The sequence below is a fragment of the Lygodium microphyllum genome, chromosome 9, assembly GCF_053477565.2.
Source record: "Lygodium microphyllum isolate KBCC chromosome 9, Lygodium_microphyllum_v1.1.10, whole genome shotgun sequence".
Lineage (NCBI taxonomy): Eukaryota > Viridiplantae > Streptophyta > Polypodiopsida > Schizaeales > Lygodiaceae > Lygodium > Lygodium microphyllum.
In genome coordinates this window covers 112,239,115-112,247,121 of record NC_141143.1, presented here as the reverse complement: position 1 = coordinate 112,247,121, position 8,007 = coordinate 112,239,115, and positions in this window count along the sequence as shown.

Here is an 8,007-nt window from a genome sequence, read left to right as displayed (position 1 = left end):
CAAAATGAACATCATCATGGGGGCCATCCCTTTACGACAAAACACTGCATGCCTCACCCCTCCCCTTCTTGTCACGTGCGCTTGATAAACCACACTAAAATCCCTTCCATGCGAACAGTTGTATTCCGTATCAAGGTCTAACCCTTGGATTGCATCTTGCAGGCTTCCGGACAGAACACATGGAGAACCGTGGACATCTGGCATGCAAAGACTCTCTTCACAGATGAGGGAGCACGTGGCACGTGCCCCTCCACCGGAGCACTATGTGCCCACCCTCAAGAGGTATGCCAAGAAGCGAGGCCCTAAGCAACACCGTCCCGGACGAAGGGCGAAGAAACCTCGAGTCAAGAAAGTCGAGACTCAAAGAAACGCGTAGCAGGTGGAAATGCTAGTGGCACAAACCCCCAACGTACGCTCGGGCACCAAATGCTCAAGGGCAGAAAAGGCAACCCAGGACAGGGAAGAGTTTAATGAATTGTTTAAGGACATTTTGGAAATGGTCGCAGCTCGGGACTACACCATTCATGTCCCAGTCAACATGTTCCCTGCCCAGCCTCATGGGAGCCCCGCACTAACACCGCCCCGGTCGCCTAGCCAACCGGACTCACCCCGCCGCGTACCTATCGATTAAATCCCTATGATGTACAAGTGGCTCGACAAGTCAGCATGTCAGAACATTTTGTTTTTTGATGAGTAAAGGGACAAGATCCCCACTTGTACACATTCCCGTTACCTCTCGTTAATGTATGTGACCTTAACAAGCAATGAAATAAGCATCTCAATATACATCATAGCATTTTGAAAAATTATGTCTTAACATGATTGCATTGGTCCGATGTACTTAACGCAAGTGAGCATGTACTCTCACGAAGTGACAAGTTGGTGCAGAATAACACAGGTCAAGGTCTAGAAGCATTTAATATCCAAGTCACCACAAGACCACCAACCCCACAAAGAACCATTATGGAGGAAGTGACAGGAATACCAAGAAACAAAAGCCATGACGAAAACACCACTGGATGAGAACCCAAAGACACCTCTGCAGAAAAGCACATATTGCAACTGAGCATGGCCAAGAATAATCATCGAATACCTCCTCCTTCTTGGCCAAACTCTATGTTCGAGCAAGAGCCACGCTCTCAACAAGAACGAACGTCTCTTCATCATCTAGGATTCAATTCGCAAGATGCTCTGCCCTTGTCCATGCACAGCTCACTCCAAGTGCTACCTCAATTGTTCGATGTCTCACATGTTACAAAGAGGTTTGCAAAATCTCAAGTGTATCTCTTCATCTCAACAACCGTTCCTCTAGCATCAAGGCTGGTGACACAATCATCTCTGCAATATCAATTCTTCATAGCCTTTGAATCCCAACATTTCTCAATCCAAATGAAAGGCTAACAGCCTCAATGTATGGCATTGATTGTATTCACTTTTCCCACCAAAAAAAAAAGAGAGAAAGAAAGAAAGAAAAAGAAAAAGAACAAAAAAAAGAAAAAGAAGAAAAACACACACACAATCACAGCACCGCACCTAGGGTCCCTCAAATTAGGTACGTCCAATGACCTTGGTCAGCTAGCTCCGTCCCTACTCCCCTAGCCCTTTGTACATCCCCTACAATTGTTCAAGGCACATCAAGGGCAGGACATACCTCGGGAGCTCGCCTCGCCTATGGTTAGACCTGTCACCCTAAACCACTTGCACAATTCTTTTGCACTCATCTCAATGCCATTAAAATCAAGCAAAGCATGAAAGACATTGGAAAAGTACACCATACTTTTCAAGCACTACGAGTAGCCACTAGCTACCAAAAGCTAAGATATCACAGAGCTTAATTGTGCTGCATTGCATTGACAAGACCATAATGATGTCTCAAGCAATCTTCAATGTACTCCCCGTCTTCATCGAAAATTTTTTCCATCAACTCAACCCTTGCTTCACTGACCCATTGCTATACAAGAAACCAGGCCAACAATCTTCTAACTAAGTAATATCTAAGTATACACAAGCACTCACATAATATCGAAGTATATACACAGTTTGGGTCCTCAAGTACAGGACAATGCTCTCAGCTTGCTTAGAGTTCGACCTGTCTCCCAAACTAATTGCACTATCTCTTGTGCATAATAGAGAAGACTAGCACTACCCTTAGGGAGAGACCACATGAGAGGTTTTCAATTGCAGGAGTTGAAGACTCAACGAAAGTGTCGTTCACTCTTCATCAACGCCCAACTCTGAATGCTTATCCCTTACCATCCGACAAGTCCACAAAGAATCGTCCTGTGCAGAATCCCCAATGAACCAACACTTGTGCTGGCCATCAATGCAATCCCCAACACAAAATAGCCCTACCACCAACTCCAACAACCTTCCACCTTGGCCACAAACAGGTCCCCCAAGACCTTCTGCCACACCACCACCAACACTCCTCTACGGAAACCACAAGCGTCCTTGTCACCCACGTCTTCGGTGCATGCTACAGCCTGCTAGCTACGACGATGAGTGCCATGGGACTGGCACTCGTCTAGAAGGGGGTAATGTTAACCCTAAAACGAACGAAGGTGGAAAATCTGGAAAAGCTAAAGCAGAAGACAAAGACAAAGGCCACGGCAAAGAGAAACGGAAGACAAAGACGCACAAGGAGAAGAGTCTTAAATAAGGGAGAAAGGCGCACAAGGAAAAGCGCAAGTCAAAACTTTTGTAAAAGAGCGCAAGCACATCATGGTTTAATTCAAGGAGCGCCGGGCTCTCACCCCCATGCAATTTGTAAATATAGACGGGCGGTGGAAATGAAGCTAGGAAGAATAGACGGACAATGGGAAAAAGGGCCTAGGCTCAGCCATGTAAAAAAGGGGAAAAAGGGGATGACCGCCCAAAAGGGATTTAGGGTTTTGTATATAAAGTTGAAAAGTGAATGAGAAGCTCATTCTTGTGTGTGGCCAAAAGTAGCTCTCATCTTCTTCTTCTTCTTCTTGTTCTTGCTTGCTTGAGCTTGTGCTTGAGAGAGGGAGTGTGAGAGTGTGAGGGTGAGGGACCGAGGAGGAGAAGCTCTCCATCTTCTCCTCTCTTCTTCTCTTCTCTTCTCTTCTCTTGTCTTGCTCGCGGACATGGAGCTTGGACTGTGGAGCTTGAGGATGGAGCTTGCTTGAAGCTTGCACTTGGATCGTGGAGCTACCGGAGTGCGTGGGAGAGGAGGTAACTCGAACGGCATCAAGGTAAGCTCACTACACCCGTAAGGTAGGCATTGCGCATCGGCTATGTGAGAGGTAGCCATTAGTGCTCGGCTTGGAACACTTGAAACAATAAGCGGTCCGAGGGTCTCGGTGGTTGAGTGAAAGCTCCCACATCCAGGAATTAAATCTATCTTATGATCTTTAGGACGTGAAGATAGTAATCCATGTGGTAAATCAGCAACAAAACAATCTTGAAATTGGGCAAGAAATTGTGTATGCCTAGGATGCATCTGTTTTTCTTTAGCTTGAATTTCATTCACCCATATTAAATAAGATTTGCTATTTTTACGTAATGCACGTTTAGCTTGAGTATGAGTAAGCAGTGGAAAATTATTAGAAGCATGCATACCATGCAATGTGATTTGTTTTCCTTGAAAATAAATTTTAATTGAATGCGTAGAATAATCTATGTCAGGATTGTATTGATGGCACCAAGGCATTCCTAAGATAATGTCACTAGACTGCAAAGGTACAACTAAGAAATTTATTCGTTCAGTATATTCACCAATTTTAATTTCTAAATTATGCACCTATTTTATTCCATTATATCTCGTACCTAGGAATGCAGCCTTGATCCAATAATGTGTAGAAACAGTTTGTAAATTCAATTCTTTGACTAATTTTGTAGAAATAAAGTCATGTGTGCTCCCATCATCATGTAAAATAATCTTTTCTTTACCATGCACAAAACATTTCATTGTTAATAAAGAATGGGGAGTTGGCAAACCTGGCAAAGTATCCGAAGTAGTACCAATGTCGTCATCATCTTCCTTAAAGTCCAGCATTTCCTCACGTTCTTCTTCTTCTATTGCTCCCAGATAATTGATATGTACGGATGGCTTTTTGGATTGGCAATTGGCTGCTAGATATCCAGGTTGATGACATTTGTAACAAACTATGGGTTTAGCTTTCAATACATTATTGGTAATGGCAGGAAGTTTAGGAATGTTGGGATTTGACTGTGGGGATGGCTTAGGGTTTGGATTGATGTTTTTGGCAAGGCAGGTGGTCATGTCCAAGATCTACGGAATGAAGATGGAAGAAAATGACTTTGATTGAATCTTCGAAAATTTGAATTGAATTGTTTGGAACCAAAGTTACCATTAGTTGGAAATTGTTGCGGTTGCTTGTCTCGTCCGCGAATCTTGTCTTCAGTGTCATGGGCCAAGGAAATTGCATCTTCAAGGGTTGTTGGCTTGAACATATTGACTTCCGCATAGAAATGTCCAAATAGGCCAGACATAAACTTGCATTTATGAGTTGCTTCAGGTACATCTTCGAGCATTCGTAGTTGCAGTAGGGCATTCCAAAAACGTTCAGTGTATTGGGAAATAGGTTCGCGATCCCTTTGTTGTAGAAGATCCCATTGCTTGATGGCTTTTTCATGGAATTGAGGAGGAAGGAAATTCTGCAAAAATTTCTTTTGGAAAGTCTCCCATGTAGTGGGGTAATCAACGCTCTTGCGGACCACAGTCCACCATAAGGATGCTCGGTCAACTAAATGGTTAGTGACATATTTAATTTTGTCTTTCTCAGCATATGTTTCTTCATGGAAGTAATCATCAATTTGACTGATAAAAGCAAGAATAGTCTTTCCATCGCGTGATCCATTGAAAGTAAGAAATTTGAAGTTTCTTTTACTTATCTTTGTTTCTTTACGAATGGATTGGGCTTCAAGTGTTGCATTGATGGTACGTCGTATAAGATCTTCGGGTTGCGATCCATCTTGGTCGATGGTAAATCGTTGCAAATTGGCCAATTGAACTTGCAAAGCTTGCCAGGCTCTTTGTTCTTCTTCAAGCTGCATCATAATCAAATCCAACTTTTGCTCCATCGTTGGTTCGGGTAAATCACCTTCAGCCATAATATCGTCCATGTTTTGTTCAGTCATCCTGCAAAATTCCAAAAGACGTCACACACTCGAAATCTTGTTAGCGGGATGAGCATAGCTCAAAGGCGGGTTTACAAGGCTTGTATATTTTGTTTGGCTTTTATGGTATCTCTCCTTTACGACTACGGAATTCATTGTCACAACCATCTTCCAAGAGAATAGTGTTACGTAGAAACTATGTATAAACTGCATATAGTCTACGTGTGAACTTCTGTCCTTGCTGAAACTAGTTCAGCAAGTCTGCAAGTGTGAACAGGGACTTCCAGAGAGCAATAGACTGATTCATGTGCTTCTGAGTACGAATTGCCGCTATGGTAATGGTTGAAGATGACTTTTTGTGACTTTGATGACTTGGAGAACTTGGAAAACTTAAAGCTTAAAGCTTTATGGACTCGGCGTGATTTTCGTGGACTTCAATATGTTTTCACCAGCGTCGACGGGCAGTACATACTGCCGCCACATGCATAGTAATTTGATTTATGAAGATTTTTTTAATAAGCTTAGTGTTAAGCTTGATAAGCTTATTGTTAAAGCTTTGAAATCTTTGAGCTATGGAAGAAAAATTTTATTATCTGTATCACGACTTGATGAAGAAGCTTTGCTGCCGGTCCTTCACCTATAGAGGCTGGTCTCTCGCGATTAGAGGATGCAGAAGGGGGTTCTTGACTGCCAGGAACACGTTGGTATCGACCGTTCGCGACGAGACTAACTGTAGAGCTCGATCGTTCCAGAAGCTCCGCCTTCACATGAGATGGTAAGCGATTGGAAGCTCTCGATCTTAGCTTCGCTCTGATACCACTAGTGCACAAATCGGATGCCATATGCGCGCGTAGTGAGCGACAAAAGGTCCCCAAGAACAAAAGAACTCTACTTTTTACACAAAAACCAATGAAGAAAGCTTGCACGACATGAACAAGAGACCAATTGGGTGCAATCTCCCCCCATGTCTTGTGTGAGCGCTCCACAAAGCATGTATTTAATATATTATTCATCTTCAAGCTCAAATAATAGCCCAATTTACAAAATAGCACGCTTTTGCTTTTGAGTTTGCTTTTGTGCCAATAAAGAATTAAAGCTAATGGGCGCCCAAGAAATCAGGCGGTACCCAAATACAATGTCCAATACAAGTATTTAAATCGTGCGCCCATGTGCATACAAAAATAATAAATAAATATCAAACGCTTTGATAAATAAGCGTGACAAAATATAGGTACCATGCCTAAGATACGCGCCTATAAAAATTTGATGATAATTTGAATACACGCTATCCTCCAATGCTTTCCAATGCCACCGCTGCTTGCTCTACACATCAATTGAAGCATTCACAATTGTTAGAAAAATAATACAATTAAACTGACAAAAGTGAATACCTAGCAGTCTTCAGCTACATAAATAAATTGGTTAGAAATCAATCCTAACCTTAATTTATTACGAGTGCGCACTCTAAACTCATAAACGTTTATTAATTTAAATATGTATTTTGCGAAATCACCCGCTATGGAATCACCCATGTACACATAAAATTAACAAAACACCCGAAAAGGATAGGCGTCCCCATCGACTTTTCGCACAAAGAATCCACTTTGTGAATGAGCCTCGGTAATAATAAAATTTTACAGAATCCACCGCAAAACCTCACGGAATCCACCATGGAATATGCCTCCTAGCATCACTAGTAAATGCAAACACAAATGCTAGATCCTGAGAAGAGGTTCAATTTAGTCAACAATAGCATAGACATCTAGATGTTCAAAGAATCTTGAATGGAATATCCAAGTATATCTAGTGGAATACTCAAGAATGCATCATATGTGATAGTTCCTCTAACTCCATTCATAGCTACACGCTCTAATACACCAAACATACCCTTGAATCCACACACTTTTATTCTTGTTTTATGATGCAAATGGGCCATCGCTCTATTTAGAAGGAACAATGGGAATTTTCAAAATTCAATAGAAAAAAATGCTCAAAGGACTAGATGTTCAATAATTTACTATAGATGTTAACAAGAGGGCCACATAGCTTCCTAATGTCCGAATGCTATGAAAAATCAAGATTTCAACCCTCTTTGCAAGAAAGCCATTCCCAAAGGGCACTACAAAAGTAATTGCCCAAATGCTAGTAAAATTAAGATTTCACCCCTCTTTGTAGGAGATGCAATGCTGAAGGGCAATATGAAGAGAATTGTCTAAACAGAAATGGGGATAAAGTGAATGATAAAGGAAGACAATTATCTTCTAATCCTTAGCTAATCCCTCAACTTCATCTACATATTTAGTCGAAGTAGAAAATAAAAATCAAGAATGAGGGTTTAAATTGGAGTTATTGCCTTGCAAGTTACCTTTAAAGCATATCCTATGATCGATGTGATCACTAGGGCACAAAAGAAATAACAAAAAGAACAATGCAAAGTGGAAGATAGTCTACAAGCAAGAGAGGTACCAAAGGATAAATTGAAGGGAGTAGATCCTAATGTAGAGTTACTTGAATTGTATTCTCCACACAGCATTCTTTAGACAATCCATTATTACCCATGTTGTTAGAAAATCCAAAATTTCATGTGGGGATAAACCCATTCCTAAAGAGTCTTGCACCTACATGTAGATAGCACCTACATGTAGATATTATCAATGATTCCTAAAGAGAAACATATTAAGTCAAATTATCTTTGGGAATCATTAGAAGAAATCTCATTGATAATATACCTTTGGTAATTGTTGGAGATAGCACCTACATGTAGATGATAACTTTGTCACAAGTTAGTCAAGCGTAGAAGCAAGCATAAGTGTGCTTAAAGGAAAGACAACAAAAGATGTGAAAATAGTGGATTTATTTGTAGATTCAAGAGTGCCAGTAATAGACACTACCATCAAGGGCCAT